General features: G+C 40.8%; 1 protein-coding gene and 1 non-coding gene across 2 annotated transcripts in view; one reads left to right on the top strand and one right to left on the bottom strand.

The window, feature by feature from the left end:
* Positions 1–22,496, top strand: part of RARB (retinoic acid receptor beta) — a 512,522-nt gene that overhangs the window by 178,289 nt on the left and 311,737 nt on the right. The window lies entirely within an intron of this gene.
* LOC119924608 lies at positions 17,711–17,848 on the bottom strand. Its single transcript, XR_005449312.1, has one exon. It is a non-coding gene; the product is annotated as a small nucleolar RNA SNORA7 (small nucleolar RNA).

The following is a 22,496-nucleotide window of genomic DNA, read 5'->3' as shown; positions in this document are numbered from 1 at the left end:
GTCTTAATCCCCCTTTTACAGATGAGGTAACTGAGGCACAGAGAAGTTGTGACTTGCCCGGGCCTGGAATGCCCTCCCTCTGCCCATCCGCCAAGCTAGCTTCAAGGCCCTACTGAGAGCTCATCTCCTCCAGGAGGCCTTCCCAGACTGAGCCCCTTCCTTCCTCTCCCCCTCGACCCCCTCTCCATCCCCCACATCTTACCGCCTTCCCTTACCCACAGCACCTGTATATATGTATATATGTTTGTACATATTTATTACTCTATTTATTTATTTATTTTACTTGTACCTATCTATTTATTTTATTTTGTTAGTATGTTTGGTTTTGTTCTCTGTCTCCCCCTTCTAGACTGTGAGCCCACTGTTGGGTAGGGACCGTCTCTATATGTTGCCAGCTTGTACATCCCAAGCACTTAGTACAGTACTCTGCACACAGTAAGCGCTCAATAAATACGATTGATCGATCACACAGCGACAAATGGCAGAGCTGGGATCATTCATTCATTCATTCAGTCGTGTTTATTGAGCTTTTACTTTGTGCAGAGCACTGTACTAAGTGCTTGGGAAGTACAAGTCGGCAACATATAGAGACGGCCCCTACCCACCAACGGGCTCACAGTCTAGAAGGGGGAGATGGACAACAAAACATGTAGACAGATCAGAACAGGTCATGGGATCAGAACCCATGACCTCAGGATGAGGCCTTAGGAAAGGGTTGGCAGAGGTAATGGAACATACCAGATCTGGGTGGGCTCAGCCAGGAGAGAACAGGATCTGACTTTCCATTGACCTCCTCAGCTTCCCATTCATTCATTCATTCAATCATATTTATTGAGTGCTTACTTTGTGCAGAGCACTGTACTATGTACAACACAGCAATAAAGAGAGACAATCCCTGCCCATTTAGGAAATATAGGGTAAAACAGATACGTGGGCTCTTACCATCAGTGCGGTAGGTGTGTCAGGTGAAAGCCTGACATACCAGGGAGAAGTCAGGTAGAAGCAGTGTGGCCTAATGAATAGGGCACTGACCTGGGTCCCGACTCCACCACTTGTCTGCTGTGTTGTGACCTTGGGGAAGTCACTTCACTTCTCTGGGCCCAGTTCCTTCATCTGTAAAATGGGGATTAAGAATGTGATCCCCATGTTAGGCAGGGGCTGTATCTAACTTGATTACCTTGTTTATACACCATTGCTTAGAACAGTGTCTGGCACATAGTAAGGGCATGTAAAATACCATAAGAAATGACCTGGATGCTATTTCCACACTGAAGTTTCCTAATTTTTTTAGTTTATTTGGATTTAGAAATTCTATCCCATCAATCATTTTTTTCTCCACCTCCCTGTCATTTTTACACCTGCCATGTCCCTTATAATGTTGATACAGCCAGTATTTAGTTGCAGAAGTGTCAATGTCATCTTATAGTGGTGATTTCTGATAATTCCCATCATTTGTTGGGTGTTTTTTTAAACTAACACTGTGATTGATCTCTTGATATGAGGGCCCAGTCAACAGTTCCTCTTAAATTGGACTCTAGTCACTCAGATTTTTTTTTCCATCTTTCATGAAGGTATGCTAAAGGATTTCAGTATCCAAACAAAGCTGTTGGCAAACTAGCAGGTATGCCTCTTGGGCAGAAGGGCTCAAGATGCTTAAATTATTCTGAGGTGACACTTTTGCTTCAACCATATCTTTTTCTTTCCTTGCTTCCATGTTGGTCCAGAAACACACTCTCCAGAACTTTGTTAAATCCTTTTGGTTACTTCTGAACAAATTCCTTCCTGGAACCAAAGCTGGACCAGGCTTTTGAAGTCTAGAACATTGAATCCACTGTGCCAACAAACAACACCATAAATACTCTTGTAGCTGAGACTGCTTCAGTCCTCTCTAGTCGAAGAACAGGGATTAGATACTGACAGGGATGAGACAAGAAACTTGACTTCAGATCACATTTATAGTCACATTTCAACAGCCTTCTGAGTTGATACACTTGCTCATTCAAGTGTCCCAACCCACTTAAAGTGGAATGATTTTAAACATCTTTATCATCAGTTAAGCATTTATAGTGTTCACTTTAAATATCCAAATAAAGTTTTAGTTAAATATTTTTTGCCAAATTAAATTCAAGGAATGTAAAATGAAATATCTTGTCGATGACTGATATCCTTTCAAAATACCTACCATGGGTTTGTAAATTTCTTCTAACTCCGCAGTAGTGAACATCGCTCCATACACAGTATGCATTCATCTGAGTTTGGAAAAATCAATAGCTTACTAAGGAAACTCTACTTTTGAATTTGTGAGTATCGTACTCTGTAGAAGCAACTTACTTTTTTAATTGCTTTGGGGTGTTTTGAAGGCACTTGTCTGTGTCTGTGGGTCTTTGGATTATTTAGTGAATACCTGTTCCTCCTGAGGAAATTGCTAAAAACTCTCCCAAGGGCTTAGTACAGTGCTCTGCACACAGTAGGTGCCATTGATTGATTGATTTCCACTGGAAGGACGGGTTCCTGGAATTTGTGTTCTGCCTCATGCTATCTTTTCCCCCATTCAATATGTGTATCAGCGAAATGTAAATATCCTCAGCAAATGAATTTCCCAGGGGCTGTGTATATGGTATTATTGGCAAGAATATGCTGCCTTCTAATCCCTGGGCAGTCCTGTTTTTTAAATCTTCAGCTTTGACTTGGAGAAACCATCATGTGAGGCCAAAAGGTAATGCTAGAGGAGATCTAAGGGAGGCATCTGCTGGGAGAGCCTTCTAAGCTGAGCTTTTGAAAAGAGCCATTGTCCACGTGGGGCTAGCTTGTGACTAAGAGAATCCTTTTCACTTTAGATCACATTTGAAATGTTGTTCAGGGAAAGCATGGTTGGCCAACAGAAGAGAAAAGACCCTTTAAGGGAACAGTTCGTGCAGGATCCTGAAGGAATATTTTTGATTTCAGATGTTTTACCTGGAGGTTACTGGGCACTTCCATCTGCAGAGAGCAGCCAGCATATTAGTTCTTCACAAACATCTGGCGCAGCAAGGGAATTAGAATGAAGATTTGGGGACTGTATTTAGGTAGACTCTGAAAAGAGTTTTGCACAGGTGAATAGATAAAGCAGGCAAGCCTGGGAACAGTTGTAGAAAATATTTTTAAATATGAACAGTTCATATTTTGCTCAAATCAACAATCTTTTTTCTCTGTTTACATCACCTAGAAACATAAAAAAGGGAAAATCAGTTTAGTGTTTCAGTTTCACATTGGTTCATCAGTTGCCACTCTTTGTCTCCCTCAATTGTTGGATCAAGATATTTAAGATCATTCAAAACAGATTAATACTCAGTGTGTAATTATTTCACACTGTTTTCACTTAAGCCTTAAAAACAGGCAGCATTCTAATTACCAAAGTGAGTCATTATTCTTGATAAACTTGTTCAGGAATTGATTTTTCAGAAAATGTGCTATGCACTTATAGAAGTATTGGAGTTGAAGGTTTAGAGGGTTTTTTTCCCCCCATCAGACAATTCTCAATTATCTGTGGTAATATAGGACAGCGATAGCATGGATAATTGGAATCACAGATAATGCAAAAAAGAAAAAATCCCTCACCCTTAGTCATTAGTTACCCAATAAACCTTGTTCCAGAAATGCTAATGAACAGGAAAATTGGTTGTTCTGAGGTTTCATTTTATCCACATACCTATACCTTTCTGAAGTTGTTGAACACTTGTTAAATTTAGCCAAAAGGTATACGATTCAGGATGAGATACATAGGAGATAACCAGCCCTGAGTAATCTAAGGTATGTTTGTAGTTTATTGCCGTTTGCTGGTTCATTAACTTCTTTATGCGAGAGTTCTTTGTTAACCCTTAGTATTGAAAAGTGAAATGAGATTATTGGTTCAGTGGTGTAATACCCACAAAAAGTGTACAGTAACTAACATACGGTGCAAAACAATATATTTAAAACTATTTAATGGCATCTTTTGTATCAGATAACAATCTTTGTCTGAATTGTTTCATTAGTCATGAATACCATTAGTCATGAATACCAGACTAGGTCTGTCTGGTGCAACTAACTCCCAACAGCTGGATATTGCTTAGAGGAAGTTGAGGGCTCAATCCCTCCCTCCCGCACTCCAAACTAGAGGAAAATGTCTTCTCTTTATCCAGGGAAGTCAGGTTGGACAAGAAGAAACTTAGAGGCCCTTAAGTTCTTACTATGAATATCTAAAATGGATACGATTAAGGAAATGTGATTATACACAATGGGAAGCTAAGAGAATAACTGGGGGGAAATTATTATGAAGGAAGGAAATATAGTGTTCCTAGATTAAGTTTCGAGAGTAAGAGACACTGGATGCAGCCTTCTGCTTCTGTGAAAAGGTAGGGTTCACATTGTTCAAGAAAGAACAGTTATACAGCTCCCTCTGACAGGGCTTTCTGGGAAAACAAGACTAAGCAGTAAAATAAAGAATAGTCAATCCTGCATATACAAGATGTCTGGATCCCTAAGAAAACATCAAATTTGTAGTTAAACTCTTTATTTAAAAATCATAGGCATCATCCTGTATGCATAGCATTTGAGTGCAAGGCCCAGGTAAACGTTTGCCTGCTGAGTAGGGGTGATCACATAGAATTGTTAAAGGACAAGTCTTAAAAAAGACATGGAGACAAACTGCTCAGGTCCAGCAAGCTGAAAGGTTTTCTGAAGAGTTTCTAAATCCTTCCATAGAGATTTTAAAAATGTCAAGTATACATCGCTCAGTGTTTACATTCAAATCGGGATGCTACCTGTTTTAAAAGCACCAGACCTGTTTCAGCCTCATTCCCCTCATTTAGCCTCATGGTCCCTGACAAGCCGAGCATTTCTGTTTTCAAAGGATCATCAGAAAGGCAGCGTCCCCTGACATAGCCATGAGACAAGAGTTACAGATATTAAGATGAAGGAGATTTTAGCTCTAATTGGAGAGTATTATCACTTTCAGTCTAGCAATTCCCCTAGTAGTCTGCTGCCCCCTGATAACCTCCAAATTTTTTTTCCTGATTTTCACAACTTCATAATTTTCACCTACCATAGATCATATGGCAATACAGACTGTGCCTAGCAGAGACCGGATCTTAAGAATATGGGAGGTGTTGACTGGCGTAGACATAAGGTCATTTCAGTTGTAAATGGTGGATTATATCTTTCATCCATGTAAAAATATGCTTTTTAGTCATGAAATTGATGGATACATTTTCTTTTGTACCCTTTTTCTGATGTCTGGATTTCCTCCTTGCCAATTCTGGTCCAGAATGAGGGGTTATAGACAGTCTTTTGGCTTCCGTTAGAAGCGATAATGCCTCAGTGGGACTCACTGGGATAGAACTCAGAGAATGGCAGTCAGGAAGCTGTCAATCCTTAGCTGGTTGATTTGTACTGTCCTTTTACAGTCTGATCCTGTGAAAAAGTGAAAAGCTAGTTATCGAAAACAATAGACACAGAAAGCAACGTCAGCTGAGGAACAGTCTGTGTCTATTTTGTGCTTGGGAATGTGAGTCCGTCGGTGACCTGTTCAGTCAAACATGCACTGGAAAGGTAAATTTCATAATCGGGGGTGTTAGCTTTGAAGGCAAGAAGAGATGGGGAGGGATGGGAAGAAGAGAGTTGGGGAGTGAAGGAAAGTAGCTAAAGTAAGCCCTGGAGTAATAGATGCAAGTTGGTTGGAATTTAAAATGGAAGTTTGGAGCTTAGAATACTACATCATGGCCATTTCATACATGTAGGAACTGGAGAGCCACATTTCCAAAGTATGAGTGTGTGCATTAGGTGTGGGAACAGGTTCATCAGAGGAATAGGAAAATCTTCTCAGTCGCAACAGGCTAACTATTTCAGAACTGAGAATTGGCTGGTGGTTTACAGTTCAAAACAGAGCTAGTTTGCAGAACCCAGTAGCACTATCACAGTGAACTCATATTTAATTTTTGTGTTTGACTCTTTGAACTGTACCTGCATATTATACTCACCAATCCCTGGTTAGTAGTATACTGGAGGTACATTAGATTTGATTAAGTTGAAAGAGGCAGTCACTAAACTTCATTGACAGAGTGATGAAGAGTAGAGGCAAGCTGTTGAGAAGCACTGAGTTAGATTTCCTATGAAAATCTCGAACTAGATATATTCTTTGTTGGCATTTTTAAAGTCTTTCTGATGAATGAGGTGGCCAGTCTCTGAAGTCTAATCCATTTTAGTTTTTAGACCAAGAATAGATTCTTCTTATGACCCCTAGGGTCTCTAGTATGTGCATGCATAGGTGGATTTAAAGGGATACACTTAGGTCCTGAAGTTGTATGGTTAATAGCCACATTTCTTAACTTTACTGCTTTGGCTTGTCTGTTCAAGAGGGAGCAAGATAACTTTTAGGAGAACAGCTTCATCATTCTGAAACACTCTGTTAAATCTCTGTTGATGGAAGAGTGAATCCACTCTATTGTATATTTCAAAGTGCTCATTAAAATGTTCTGCACCCAGCAAGTGCTCAGTAAATACCCTTGATTGGTAATGATGATAATAATAATAATGGTGCTTGTTAAACACTTAGTGTATGCCAAGGACTGTTCTAGGCACTGAGGTAGATACAAGTTAATCAGGTTGGACAAAGTCCCTGTCCCATATAGGGCTCACACTCTTAACCCCCATTTTACAGATGAGGGAACTGAGATCCAGAGAAGTTAAGTGACTTGCCCAAGGTCACACAGCAAATGTGGCATGCCGGGATTAGTACCCAGGTCCTTCAGACTCCCAGGCCTGTGCTCTATCCACTAAGCCGTGTTGCTTTAATATTCCAATGAGCTATACACCTGCAATTGATTTTAGTTCTGAATTTGGAAGATCTAAAGGCAAAACTTGTTCAAGAAACTTTGTTATGTATATATACATATATATATACACATATGTGTGTATACACACACACACACACACACACACACACACACACACACACACATATATATATAACTTATGCTATGCCAAGCAGGAGAGGAATTTAATTTAAACTGTCTGTATGAGGTCATGTTGCCTTATGCTGTGTTGGTAAGAAACAGTTTAAATGTGATGTGAGTTGCCTGTTGGTCACCTAAAGCCACACAATTAGATTTTATTCCACACTCTCCTGAAGTGGCATCTTGGGGTTAATATTCAGCAATTTTAGTCCTACTGATTGAGCCTATGAATTTGGGTTCTCAGGAGCTCTGGTCTCTACTCCATCCTGGGGTAGCTCTCTTTATCCACCCTCCCGGGATAGCCACACTGAGCCCTTTTTGTGTCTCTTGGGGAGAACATGGTGCCCTTTTCAGGATTCTAAAGCCCCACTCCTCCCTGAACCAGGTAGCCAGGTGAAAGAGTCTTAGAACACATTGTTTACTGCCCTTTTCCCTCTCACCTATTAGCCTTTTATAATCAGGACCTACAGACATATTGTAGACCAGCACCCTTTCTCCCAGAGCACACTGCAATAGGATATCAAGGTAGCCCTTTTTAAATGAGGAGAGAATATGAAAAAGTTGTCCCTAAAACTTGCCTCCCTCACCAAAACCAAGTTCAGAAATTGGCGGTGCCCAGAGAGCCTTAACCTGACAATGTGAATGAAAGCAAATAGTATGCGCTTAATACTATTATTGCTACTACAGAACAGTAATGGCCTATTCCTATTCAGTAGATGAGGCAAAGTACTTTCATATTAATGTCTGTCTCCCCCTCTAGACTGTAAACTCATTTTGGTCAGGGAACATGTCTGTTGTATTATACTCTCCCAATCACTTAGTACAGGGCTCTGCACATAGTAATTACTCAATAAAATTGATTATAACATAAAGAGTTTACTGACAGAGAGAGAAATCTTGGAAACATCTTCCTCCCAAGCAGTAGTATCTTATTGATTATACACTCAGTCCTCTTGAAGGTTGGCCATCGTTTTCGATAAATCACACGTAAAGTTAAATATGCACACTTTGATTAGAGCTTCACCATGTGCACAGCTAGTTCTTCTGGCATGGTGTTCTGTCCAGAAGATTGTGCGTTTTCAGAAAAACATCCTCTATATTTATATTTGTCTGTCTCCCCTTCTAGACTGTAAGCTTGTTGTGGGCAGGGCATGTGCCTACCATTTCTGTTATATTGTACTCAAGTGCATAGTATAGTTCTCTGCACACAGTAGATGCTCAATACGATTTATTTATTAATTCCTTACCAAAATACATGTTATGGAAGAACAGACTATGTTCTCATCTGATAAAGAGGAGAAGAGGAGAGAGCTGACTCAGTTGTTATGAGATCTCACTGCTGGCCATTGCTTGGAAGAGTCTAGGCAGAGTCATCCTGAACTGACTACTAAAGAACATCATTAATGCCCTCCCGGAATTGCAATGCAACTTCAATCCATAGCGGGAATCAGCAGACGTGATTTTGGCCACACATCAGATGCAGAGTAATGTTAGACTCATATTTCTGGGACTGGGATCATCTTGCTACAATAATCTAAAAAAAGAGCAGAAACAGGCTCTAGTTGCAGCCCACAGGGACCGCAGCCTGAATGTAATGCATGGATGTGACATTTCTGGGAGAGAAGGGCATTGTATTTAGAGGAAAAAAAAATGGCTATGGGGTAAGGTTAGGCAATAACATTTTCTGGCAAGTCACTTCACTTCCCTGTGCCTCAGTTACCTCATCTGTAAAATGGGAATTAAGATTGTAAACCCCACGTGGGACAACCTGATCACCTTGTATCTCCCTCAGTGCTTAGTACAGTACTCCACACACAGTAAGCGCTCAATAAATACGACTGAATGAATGAATGCTTGGCACACAGTAAGCGCTTAGCAAATACCATCATCATTATTATTATCATCATCATCTCATCTTTGAGGGTGTTACCATCATGTACTGAATCAACTTTGCTTAGATTGGTAAAGAATGAGTTGGTTAGGGTATTGAGCAGTCAGTCAACAGTATTTGAGTGCCTTCTGTCTGCGGAGCAGTGTATATTGAGTGCTTTCTGTGTGTGGAGCACTGTACCAGGCACTTGGCACCAGGCACAGTAGAACAGAGTTGGTGTAAATGTTCCGTGCCCACAGCGAGCTTATAGTCAGTCAGTGGAGCATGCAGGTCTGTTCTGGACCTTTGGATAATCACAAAAGCATCGAATAGCGATACGTGTATTAGATAAGTAGCCGTGATGCATGCCAGCCCAAAGGTGGGTACATTTTGGGTGGAGGTGCCTTGGAGGGGCATGATGAGATTAACTCTGGCAAACGGGATGGGGAGGGAACAGATTTCCTATTAATGAAAACTTCCTGGATGAGGTTGGATTTCAAAGCTGTCTGCTGCAAGGCAGACTAGATGGTGATTCAAGGGGAGGAAGCTTCAGTCTGAGGGTGTTTTAATTCATGATTCTTCTAACTCTTCCAAAATAAGCACTCTGTCCAAGAAATGTTAAAGTGTGGTCTTATTGAGAATGTTTGAGCTGTGTGTTTAATATATAGAAATCAGCAAGTACCAAATTGTGCTGATCTTGGCCTTTCAAACTTAACCTAATACTGTGAAGCAAGAGGGATCTAAGAGAATTTTAGCATTCAGCCAGGTAATGTTCTTTAGATTACTTCCTGGCCTGTTGCATCTTAAGCAAATATTATCCCAAACTTCTGAATGCATCTTGAAGTGGAAAAAATGCAAACCTTAGTGGTTTCAAGGATTATTGCACTTTGTCCTTGTGACCTAACCTGATAAGGCTTTTCAGCAGAGGCAGATGATTCAGAATGTCGCTCCCAAGGCACACACTTTTGCTGGGTTATCTCAGCATATTATTTGCATTTTGCAATTGCTTTATTGGCTCCCTGTAAAGCAAAATATTGACTATAAAATTTCTATTTTTGTCTTACAAGTCATTCCATGGTCCTGGTTTCCTCTGTTTTAATGGCCATACTCTTTCCTACTGCATCTGTCTTATTGTTTCTCTGAAAAACAGCAGTAGCAAGCTGAGGTTCAAAAATAATGTCCATAATCTCTACCAGTTAGCTGGCATACCCTGCTGACCCTGTGAAAAGCTATGAATAAAGTAGACCCTCTATCACTAAACAAATTAAGGACAATTAGAAGCATGAAACTTAAAACAGCTTGTCAGATTATTCTCTTCAGTTGTATTGTATTTGGAAGATTCCTTAGTGATTCAAAAATCACAGTTTGTTTTGCAAGATAATACTCTGTGGTGAGTTTTTCAGTATAAATTGCTTGCTTCACAAGTGGCAACATTTCATATCCATTCCTGTATATCTGGTGCAGAGAGGAGAAATTCCGACTAATGCTCAAATGCCTTTTATGCTTCTCACCTCTTGATGGTGAGAATTTAGGAAATTAAAGAGTGTCAAACAGACATTTGAACCTTCCTTCACTACTACCTCCAAATGTCACATCTGAAAGAACGAACCAAAAAAGGGAAAGCAATGCTCAAATTTGTAGCGAGGTATTGTTAAAAGTATTGCTGAGGGCCCACATTAAGTGTGACTTGTAGATAAGGAAAGTTAATGGAAATTCAAGTCAGTAGGAAATGAAGGGCGGGCCAAATCCTTTTAGTTATTATCCACACTGCACTGATTCTCCCTGGTTCTCCTTCTACATGTCTGGCTAATCCTTCTCATTCTCTTTTGCTGGCTCATCTGCTTCCCACCACTATCTGTAAATGCCCCTGCAAGGCTCTGCTCAGGGTCTTCTTCTCTTCTCAATTTACCCGTACTCCCTTGACTCATTTGTTCCCCTGGACTCAACTACCATCCCAATGACAATGACTGCAAAATCGAGTTCACTAAGAATAATGATTGTGGTACTTGTTAAGTACTTAATAAGTGCCCAGCACTGTTCTAAGTGCTGGGGTAGATACAAGTTAATCAGGTTGGACACAGTCCCTGTCCCACCTGGGGCTCACACTCATAATCTCCATATTACAGATGAGGTAACTGAGGCCCAGAGAAGTTAAGTGACTTGCCCAAGGTCACTCAGCAGACATGTGGGGGAACCAGGATTAGAACCCAGGTCCTTCTGACTCTTAGGCCCATGATCTCTCCACTAAGCCATGCTGCTTCTACCCTGGCCCTCCACAGCTCTCCCTCTGTTAAAGCTCTTCTAAGATTGTATCTCCTTCAGGACACTTTCCATGAATAATCTCTCACCACCCCATCTTGTTTCCCTCAGTTGCCACTTCAGCTCTTCCATGTCTCCTAAACCTTTGGGGACACTCACACTTGTCCTGCTGGCACTAATATGTACATATCTTTTTATGCTATTTCACCTATATCTTCACTTTTGAATAAGTTGCTGTCTTCCCCCACTAGTCTGTAAGCTCTTTGAGGGTAGGAATCATGTCTTCTAGCTCTTTTGTACTCTCCTGAGCACTTAGTACAGTGCTCTGTGCATAGTAGATGAGCAATATTGTGATTGATGGGTGGCCCAGGACAGAACCATTTCTGGGAGCCCACTGAAGGCTGGGATAGTAACTAGAGGGTGAGGGAATGTTGTTTGAAGAGCAGAAAGTCTTCTACCTCTGCCATTGCATGACACAATGGTCCAATGGGATTTTTCTGTGCCTCAGTTCCCCTAGAGTTGCAGGTCACAGACCAGTACTCTACTCCATTAGGTTTAATCTAGCCCTGATTATTAACATAGTTTTAGAGTTGAAAGAGAGTTCATGAGGTCAGCTGGTCCAGCCCTCTCTCTTCATGCTAAAACCATCTAGTACAAATGATTGTGTATTCTTTCTGCATAGAGTCCACCAGAGTGCTGGTCCCTGCTTATTTAGCAAGGATAAAAATAGCTCAACATTTGGCATCTCTACAGTTAGGAGGCTCCTTATTTAAACTCTCATCTTCTTGTTAAATTGACACTGTCCCTGTGGTCAACAGCCAAAGTGGCTGGGCACCTGGTAGGTCATTGGTGAGAGAGTGACTTCAGAGTTGGCAGTGAAGACCATTCTACCAGGGCCCCATCAGCTATTTTCATGGCCACAGGCAATCCTGACACTGGACATTTTCCTGTTCAAACTTTCAGTATCCAGAGGCACACTTTTCTTTAAGCTAGCCCCAAAGCACTTATGTATATATCTGTAATTGTATTTGTTTCTATTGATGTCTGTCTCTCCCACTCTAGACCGTGAGCTCATTGCAGGCAGGGAACGTCACTGTTCATTGTTGTATTGTACTTTCCCAAGCGCTTAGAACAGTGCTGTGCACATAGTAAGCTCTCAATAAATATGATCATATAAATAATGTATTGTCCCAGGGGTGGACTTCCCCACCATCCTTTTTCCTGTTAACCCTCACTATATCCCTAAAACACGTCTCCTTTATGTTACTTTGTTGGAGGAGATTAGCTTAACTCTTTGAAGCACTTTTGGGCTCGTTAGAGACACCAAACTGAAGTCGCGACATTTTGCCAAATTGAAGCAACTGGGGGAAAGGAGAATTAGGAAGAGCCCGTAACTAAAGGAAGTCATTATCACAACGCAGTCATTTCTCTTCTGTGCCCTAACCCTCAGATACAACTCTGGAATAATAATAATAATAGTATTCGTTAAGCGCTTACTATGTGCCAAGCACAATCAGGTTGTCCTACATCATCATCATCATCATCATCATCAATCGTATTTATTGAGCGCTTACTATGTGCAGAACACTGTACTAAGCGCTTGGGAAGTACAAATTGGCAACATATAGAGACAGTCCCTCCCCAACAGTGGGCTCACAGTCTTAATCCCCACTTTGTAGATGAGGTAACTGAGGCACAGAGAGGTTAAGTGACTTGCCCAAGGTCATATAGCAGACATGTGGCAGAGCCGGGATTAGGACCTACATCCTCTGACTCACAAGCCCGTGCTGTTTCCACTAAGCCACGCTGCTTCTCACTCTAGAGTTCTGGATTTTCTACATTGCATATGCCACCAGCGTACTGGGTGACTCTGGGCAAGTTACTTAATCTAACTTCGAGTCATGTGCTGTTTCCCTTGATTTTCCCAAGTGCTTTTCATCCACTGAGCACTCGATATATGCCATTAATATTACTGAGGGCCCACATATGCCCGTTGTCCCGTCACAGTTGCCAAGACCACCATCCTCCCTGTCTGTCAACCCCATAACCTTGGTGTGTAGGAGGGCCAGGTTGATAATACAACTCTTTGAAAAATGGCAAGTAAAAGTGGTGTTAAGACCACTTTGGAAATGCAGATCCCCCAGTGGGCAGCCAATATCAATGTTTCTGGCATGACTAGCCCTTGGCATGCCAGCTAGAATAGCTGTCCTCATCTGTGATTGGGGCATCAAAATGAAAGAATACAAGTTATTCAACCCAGAATCTTTCTGTAACTTTCCTACAGATTTGGACACTGATACTACCCAAAATAAACTGACCTCCAAATTGTGGAAAAAGAAAAAATAGAGATTAACAGAGCTTGGGCCACTGCAGGCCACCTAACTTCTCCGTCCATCCCTCTGTTCCAGGTTAGTAGCAGAGGAACGTGAAAATGTTGGGGCTGTGGCTCCATAGAAGGAAGGGGGGTTCCACTGGGGAAGAGTCAAACACTATATTTGCAGCTGCTTCATTCCAGCATCAACATCCTTGATGGGATGGATTAAGGCTGGTAGTTGGCACAGTGTAGCTTTTTTTGAGGGGTGGGTGAATGGATTTAGGCTTTGCTGGGTTTCTTTTTAATCTCCAAATGCTTTAGAGATGAGTGATTCATTTGGACTCAGGCACCTAAACATGATTTGTGGGTTTAGATAGCCGAACTGTGAAACAACTCTAATTTGTTTGGGCTTCACTTTGCGTGTATCCACAGTGAGAGGATCATACTTGTTACGGCTAGAGCTGTGTCAGACTCATCTGTATCGTTTTACAGTATATTATTACTTGCTAAGATTATGCATTAAAATTTACCATGCAAAGTTATGGGCTGCCAGTGACAAAATGTTCTAGTGGGGAAAAAAAGTAAGCAGAAGTATTTATAAATTTGATAGTTTAATAACCAACTCAAGACCAATGTCTTAGGTGATCCTCTGTTTTATGTGAGATACATTCCTTAGTGTGACCACTTATTTTTCTTAATAATAATGATGGTATTTGTTAAGCGCTTACTACGTGCAAAGCACTGTTCTAAGTGCTGGGGAGGTTACAAGGTGATCAGGTTGTCCCACAGGGGGTTCACAGTTTTAATCCCCATTTTACAGATGAGGTAACTGAGGCACAGAGAAGTGGTGATTTGCCCAAAGTCACACAGCTGACAGTTGGAAGAGCTGGGATTGGAACCCATGACCTCTGACTCCAAAGCCCGTGCTCTTTCCACTGAGCCACGGACATATCCCACACCTACTGCTTGAAATATAGCATAATTGGCTAAATGAGCTATATGCACTCTAGATCAACATTTCATCAATTGGCCCGGAAATTCCATTTAGCGCTCTCTCTTTTATAGGGATGCATCTGGCCATATAGTATGCTCTGCCCTTTAGCTTCCAACTTGGCAGGTGTTAAATGCAGGTGCTGTTTTTCTGATTTAACTAGCTCTATTTCAATGCTGGGCTGCTGGTGGAAAATTTTAGGGTTAACCTTGTGATTTGGGGAAAGAGTTTCTAGTCTATAAACTGTTTTCCTCTTCTGATGATAATTCATATTTTACTAAGCCTGGAATTAATAGGATGCAGTGCAATTCAGCACAGTCACTTGGCCATTACATTCATTAAAAAAAGTCTGTTCTAAGTACTCCTGTCATAGACAAACTACTTATACACCCAAACCTGTTTTTATTCGCCCCCCCCACCCCGCCCCTTTCAAATACCCTGCAATCTCCCCTGAACAGTTTTCCTTTAAGAGAACCATTTCTTTCACTCCAGATGCCTTCATCTCTTTGATACATAAGGGTACACTAAGTTGAATCTATAAACAGAATCCACTAATTAAGAGTAATTGCTTAGGAGATTGGTACAGACTATTCAGAATCAGATGCGTGTTCCTCTCAGATATCCATTAGCCTCTAATAAGATACTGCAGATGTGCCAGTCTGTTTCCTGTTTCCTTCTATTGTACCTTTATTGCCATATATGGACCAATTGGATGGGTTGAACAATAAGTGGATGTCCTTTTGCTCCCTGAACATTTCTCAAAGGAATGTTTGTTATTAGATTGCTCTTTCTGTTTAGTTTCACATCAGTATGTTAATAAAGAAAACATAACACTGTGAAGTCTTGGTGTTTTTGTTTTGTTTTTACTTCTGCCCCAATATTAGCCTACTGCTTAATTAAATGTCTTCATATAGATAAGAAAACACAAAATGCACACATCTTCCAGGCAGCATTATCTCTGCATTCTCCCTGACCTTTTAAAAAAAATTTCCATTACTATTTTTTTAACTAGTTATAAATTCCGCACGAATATCATGTTACTATGTTTGACTGATTTACTCTTGAGTCCTGGTGAAAGTCCATGAATTATTCATCACTTCCCCTTCTGATACCAAAAGCCAGAAAACCAGAAATTATATCTCTCATCAAGATTTATAAAGTATAAGTACATTTATAAGCAATTCCTTTTATCCTCTGATTATTTGACATGCTGCATTTTTAAAGCCAGTAGAATGTTATCTTAAGAAATTTTAAAGAACTTGCCCATTTCGTTTTCAGTAGAGGTCATTGATAAAAATTTGAAGTTGTTTAAAATGTTACTGCTATTGATGAGCGTGATTAATTCGCCCCTGTGGCTTTGCGGTGTTGAGGAAATTTTATTTTGAAAAAGGATGAGCAAATCCCTGGCAAACAGATGAAGTACGTAAACTTTGTTTTTGTTAATATGGGAACTAGAAATAAGATGCAATTCATTAGTTAAACTTAAGCACTATTCAAGAAAGAGTAGCCAACGTACTGTGTGCCATGCCAAGTAATTTTAAAAAGGCAGTTTTTTGTGATATCAGCCTGTTACTTTATACATTAAAAGGATATAAGCAGCCACCACATCTACCCGTAAACCAGAGAAATTGAGTCTTGGCAGCTGAATTTTTATAAAAGTATATACAAAACAATTGAAAAAGCTGCTTATAATAGTAATGCTTCCATCAGTGAGCTCATCAGATTTGACAAGATCAGGTGGGGTTATTGCACATGGGTGAAATTTTCAGAGAGGAATGGCTGGGGGTGCTGAGCACTTCAGATGTGAATTTCGGCTGAACCAAGGGGAACAGCCTCCCTTCTATTTCTAGATGAGATGTACTGCAAGATATTCAATGGGTACTGTAATGTGTGAGAAGATACCATTCAGGGGAGATGTGAAGGAGAGTTCCCAAATCCTAACTGCCCTTTCACATTCTACCCACTGACATTCTCCCTAGATAGTGTTCCACTTTGAGGTGGCATTCTTCACGGATGCTTCTAATGGCTTTGGTATGGCTTGTGCCCTGTTAAGATCTCTCCACAGTCCACATAGGAGGAGGAGGAGGACAAGGTTGTATTTCAGTAAGGAGGGGTGATTTTCTGGTCAAATGTCTCAGGACTCTGAAATCCTTCTGGTGAAAGATATTTGCATCTCATGTGCAAACACGCAGTGCATATATTACATTATGGCCCCTATTCTCCACTAGACATCTAAACCTAATGTTTTCTGGTTTAGATTAGAACCTTTTCTAAGCCCAGTAAATGTTAGGTAAAACAAATCAAAGACAAACCAAAGAGATAGAGGTATTCTTCAGCTCCACCTCTGCCCTCATCACTCCTCTCTAGGCCTGTTTCCTCCTCTTTAAAATGGGGATGTGTGGGACAGGGACTTTCTGCTCTCACAGTTGTCTGCCTATCTATGCCAGCATTTACTATATAGTAAGTATTTAATGCTGTAATTATTGTTATTACAACAGTTGAGTCACATATAGGGCTCAAATTCTTAATCCTCATTTTACAGATGAGGTAATTGAGACACAGAGAAGTGAAGTGACATGCCCAAGGCTATACAGCAGACAAGTGGAGGTACTGGGATTAGAACCCAGGGCTCTCTGACTCCCAGGATCATGCTCTATCCATTAGGCCACACTGCTTCTTTGCCCATAAATGAGGTTTCACTAAAACTGGGGAGATGGGTGTGGAAATAGTCATATCGTATCTGTGACTGGAGGTAGTGTGCTGGTTTTCCCTTGGTTGGGACATTAACTGGACTCTAGACTGTAAGCTCATTGTGCGCAGAATGTGTCTGTTTATTATTGTACTCTCCCCAGTGCTTAGTACAGTGCTCTGCACACAGTAAGCGCTCAATAAATACAACTGACTGACTCAGTGTTGCCCAGTAGCATTTGAGAATTGGCAAGAGATGCTGAGCACTAATGCCTAATTCAGATTAAACCTATCAAGGTCAAGGAATTCTGTACTACCTAAAGAGAATGGTTAATAATTGTTTTGTCCTCCAGTAATCCAGTCAATCAGTCAGGTGTACTTATTGAGCACTTACTGTTTGCAGAACCCTGTAATAAGAGCTTCTTGTCTTGTCATCTTCGACCCTTAGAGACGCCGTGTACACATCTCTCCCAGAACGCCCTATCTCCATCTGCAGTCATTCTGGTAGTGTATCCATAGGGTTTTGTTGGTAAAAATATGTAAGTGGTTTACCATTGCCTCCTTCCGCACAGTAAACTTGAGTCTCCACCCTCGCTGCCCAGCACGGGTGAGTTTTGACTTGTAGCAGATTGCTTTCCATTCACTAGCCATTGCCCAAGCTAGGAATGGAATGGATATATCCCTTCTTGACTGTCCCTCCCATAGTTGAGACTGGTAAAGTACTGGAAACTCTCCAGGTGTGACCCTGAGAGGGGAATAGGGGCTTGGGAGAGTACAGTACAATAGAGTAGACACAATCTCTGGCCTCAGGAGTTTACAATCCAGTGGGCGAAACAGATATTAAAATAAATTAAAGGTAAAAGAAAGGAGCGTTGTGTCAGGATATGTACAGAAAGTGCTGTGGGGCTGGGAGTGGGGTGAGCAGCCAAAGTTCTTAAGGGATGTAGTCCCAAGAACATACGTGGGTGAAGAGGGTGTGGAAAGAGTTTGGTCAGGGAAGACTTCCTGGAGGATATAATGATTTTAGTAAAGTTTTGAGGCTGGGGAGAGTGGTGGTGGTTTGTCAGATATGAAGGAGAGTGGTGGTGGTTTGTCAGATATGAAGGGGTAGGGAATTCCAGGAAGGAGGGAGCACGTAAACATTCCATTCTTAGGTAACTGTTATAGAGGTACTTTCTTCATGGAGTATTTCATTGTTTTACTGAAATTCTACATGTCAGAGAATTTAGGGAATGGTCAAAGGTAGAATATAGTCTTAATGTCCGGAGTTCATATCATGGGTACAATGGACATCTATCGAATGGCAGTTCAAGAATCACGAAGGTTCAGTAAAATGTCATTGCAGTAAAATGTCTATTGGCTTCCACAGCCACTAAAAGTTATTTTCTATATTTGTCGCCATATTTCATAATCTCTTCAAAAGGCTCTCAGTCCCCATTGTAACTCAATATCTTCCACCTGCTAAGGTTCACTATATTTTACTTTGGTTTCAATGTACATAAGCCCATTAGGGCAACTACAAAAAAAGCAATGCAGATTTGCTCTTGAGGTGGAAATAGGAGACTTTGATCACAGTAAGACAACTAGAATTAATCTTCAGCAACAGAGCTCTGAATTGTGAATCTTAGTCCTTTGGCTAAGTCTGTGAAATGAAGAACTGAAATCAAGGTAGGGAACACTGGCTCTGTCTGCTTAGGCCCAGGAAAATGAAGAATTTAACCCATTATCCATAAAATTCATAAAAGCAACCCTGTCCTTTAAGAAAAGTACCTGAATCATCCATATGATTTGCTTAGATAATTTGAATTGATTTAATAATGTCCAACTCTCTAATTTGCTTGTAGCTGTGGAAGTTATAGCTGCAAAGAAAAATGAGTAGGAGAAAAGGCACTGGGAACCATAAAAGCATTTTGACTTGTTTCTTCATTATCAACCATATTTTGAGAGGCTACCTTTTGCAGAGAACTGCATTGGGTGCTTGGGGAGCATTCAAAAGAATTATAAGGTGCAGTGGTAGATCCAAAGAAGCTTACCATCTAATGGAAAACTGCAAACTCCTTGTGAGCAGGGATCATGTCTACAAATTGCTTTGTATTATATTTTCCCAAGTATTTCATTCAGTGTTCTGCATTTCAGTAAGTGCTCAATAAATGTCACTGATTGGGAAAGATGGCACATATAAATGACTAATATGTTCCTTCTTGAGAATATTTTCTAGAAACTAAATGGAAAATGTATACTCACTCAAGTGATTACCAAGGAGTCTGAGGTGAATTCCTCTAGAAAACTAGATACTCCAAAAGAGGGGAAGAAAAAAAGAACCTACCTAGTCCTTGAAGACCTTTTAGGTTTTTCCTCAGATTATGATTGCAAATCTTGGAATGATGCAGAAATTCTTACTGTCCATTATATCTCTGACATAAACTATTCTCTGCAGTGATTGTGGTCCATACTGGTAGGGAGCCAGTGATGCTTACAACAGCCAAAGAACTCTTACTGTTTTGAAACCAATTAGCTGGTTACTTTTAAATTATAAAGGGAACATCATAACTGAGAAAATTGAAGTCCAGAGATCATAACTTCAGCTAGCCATAACTTGAAGAATCTGTCTCACTTTGAAAGAGAAATTTGAGCCAGCAAAGCATCTGAATATGTAATCTAAATGGGCAGTTACTTGCTCATTAAGCAAGTGCATCCAAGCTTCCAGTCCCATAGAGGGACTGTAGGTCATCTAAGAAACTGTGTTGAAAAGCCTAACATCACCCCAACCCTGTTCAATTGGGGAGCCATTTCCTAAACAGATATCAAATGTGTGTATATATCCAAGTGGCCTCTCCCATGGCCATTTGATTTTGTTCACCAGAGATGAGTTAGATGCAAAATTAGTCAGTCAGGCATTCTTTGGGGAGGAAACAGACTTTCACTGGAACCCACACGCTGAGTTGGGTGAAAAAGAGTGATTAATATCAGTGAGTGACTATTTCTCTTCCCTTTCTCTGCAGCAGTGGTGAAAGTCTCTTCCCACCCTCACCACGTCTGTCAGTAGCTCACTTAGAAACACAAAATCATGCACCTGTGTGCCAGATGTGTGTAGCTCTGTGTGTGTGTGTGTGTGTGTGTATCTGCGCACGCATATGTGTCTGTCTCCAAATCCATCTGCACCTCCCTACCCCATGCTGGTTACTTTCTTTAGGGAAGGAAGCAGCAGTCCGTAATGTTCCCGGAAGGATTTCTCCTGCCTCAGTCCCTAACTTTAAAACTCCATCATTGAATTGCAATTAGGCTTGTGACCTTTGCAGCAGGGGTGCAGGAGAATATTTTGCTAGAGTTTTTGTTGGTGAATTGAGTTTTCCCATGCTCCTTCAGCTCTCCTGGTCCCTTTTTTCATTTGTTGTTTGTAAGTGTGCTATTGAGTCCTGGTAATAACCCTATCACATCAAAGTGAACTGTATTTGATAGCTGATGAAATCCTCAAGATTTCTATTTGTTCCCTAAAGAATTCCATTTGATCCCTAATGTATCTTTTGTGGGAATGAATGGGATTTGATAACTAATGGATCCACACTGATGGCTATGTGGGGAAGGGATAGCTATGTAATCTCTTTTGTTTCTGTAAGAATGCCTTCTCTACTGAATCCTGTCCATTTCTATGCCAATGTGCTAATAGCTGTGGAATCTCATTCATCTCAACAGAGGCGCGCTAGCCCTGGAATCCCATCTGTTTCAGGGTGGATGCAGTAAAATGCCATGAAAATGTGGCCATTCGTTCACATCAGCAGTAAGGGCTTTCTCACCATTAATAGCCCTTCATTTTAAGGGGCTCTGATTGCAGAAAAGCTTGTACCAATTAAGGAACAAATGGACTTTGGGGCTTTGAATTTTTTTTTTTTTTTGCTTTTCAAAGTGCTTGCCCACTAAGAACAAACTAAAACAGCAACTTTCCCCCAGCGCACCCTCCCCATCCCCCAGGAAAAGAAATGACAGGCCAAATGTTAGAGTTACCTCTTCCCACAATGGATTTAAAATGTCCCAACCTGATTTTTCAGTTTCCTCTCAGAATAACAGGCCTCTGGCTATGTTTTGACCCAGAGTTTTTAGACTGATTTTTTTTAACTCCTGAAAATAATTGAATAGTGAAACTGGAAGTGCCTCAGCTAGAACAAAAGCTAAAAAGAGACGTTCATTCTTTCTATCTTGGTCTCGCTCTCTCTCTCTCCCTGTCAGATGGTTGTAATGATATTATAGTTCAGGATGAAGCAGGCTTTTTGTTCTAAATTTCTGGGCAGTCAGTCTCCTAAAATGGAACATCATTTTAGGTGCAAAGCACTGTACCATACACACTGTGGTCAGTTCAGGAGTCATTGTTATCTAGAGCTTGTCATTTCGTATGAAACTTCCTGTCATGGTTTATTCTTATTCTGAGCATAAAGATGATTGGAATCTTTTGAAGAAGATTGAAGGTTGTGGTGGGGAGGAGTGGGGAAGTGGTGAAAGAAAGATGGAAATTTAGTTTTCAAATTTTTTTGAACATGGAAAAATGCATTCGTGCTTTTAAAGTTTTCAATTTGGGAACTAGGGCCCTGGGCTCAGGTTCAAATTAAGTTATTTCTCTGAGTAGACATCCTTTCTGTTGAAACTTGGTACATGGTCCAAAATACCCACAACAACACCCTTAGAATAACCCTCTATTTCCAACTAGCTTTCATCCATGGATGGCCATGGTCTAAACATGTCAGCCTTAATCCTTTAGATCATATTCTATGTTGTAGATGGAGAAACAGAGAAAGACAAGAGATTGTCCCCTGGCAGGATCAGGATTCACACAACAAAGTGTCCTGCATCCACTCTTTCAGGAGATCAATCATGCTTCTTCTGGAGAGAAGCTGCCAAAGTGTGAGATAATTCAAGATAATTGGAAGAGAAAACAGCTCCCTACCCAAAATAGAGAACCAGAGTGAGTGCAGATTAACTCTTTAAGTTTTCTTTTCCCCATAAACTACCATTTTGTCTAGTGCAAAGTAGAGAAAATGAAAGTATTTGCTAGGCAAACATCCTCTTCCTCCTTCCTAGTCTTGCCCTATTCCCCTCTCTCTGTCTTCCTCTCTCTCTCTGTCTCTTGCTCCTCTCTCTCCTGAGTCCTCAGGCTTGTGGACAGGCTAATTAGAGTCAGTGGGGGAAATCCTTAAGAAAAGAAAAATGACCCGCTTAAATTTGCTATTTTTGTACTAGGCTCTCACACACAAAAAAAATCTCTCAGCTTCTTCCACTCACTGTATCCATTTCAGATGAAACAACTGAATCATCTGTATGTATAGACTGTGGCAGCTTTCAAAACTGCTCTTCATCCTGAAGCACAATGAGCAACCTTATGTGACAAAAAAAAAATGTCCCATAGTTTATTTC

The sequence above is a fragment of the Tachyglossus aculeatus genome, chromosome 2, assembly GCF_015852505.1.
Source record: "Tachyglossus aculeatus isolate mTacAcu1 chromosome 2, mTacAcu1.pri, whole genome shotgun sequence".
In the NCBI taxonomy this organism is placed as follows: Eukaryota; Metazoa; Chordata; class Mammalia; order Monotremata; family Tachyglossidae; genus Tachyglossus; species Tachyglossus aculeatus.
Note: the sequence above shows the minus strand (reverse complement) of the source record. Positions and strands in the feature narration are given on the sequence as shown.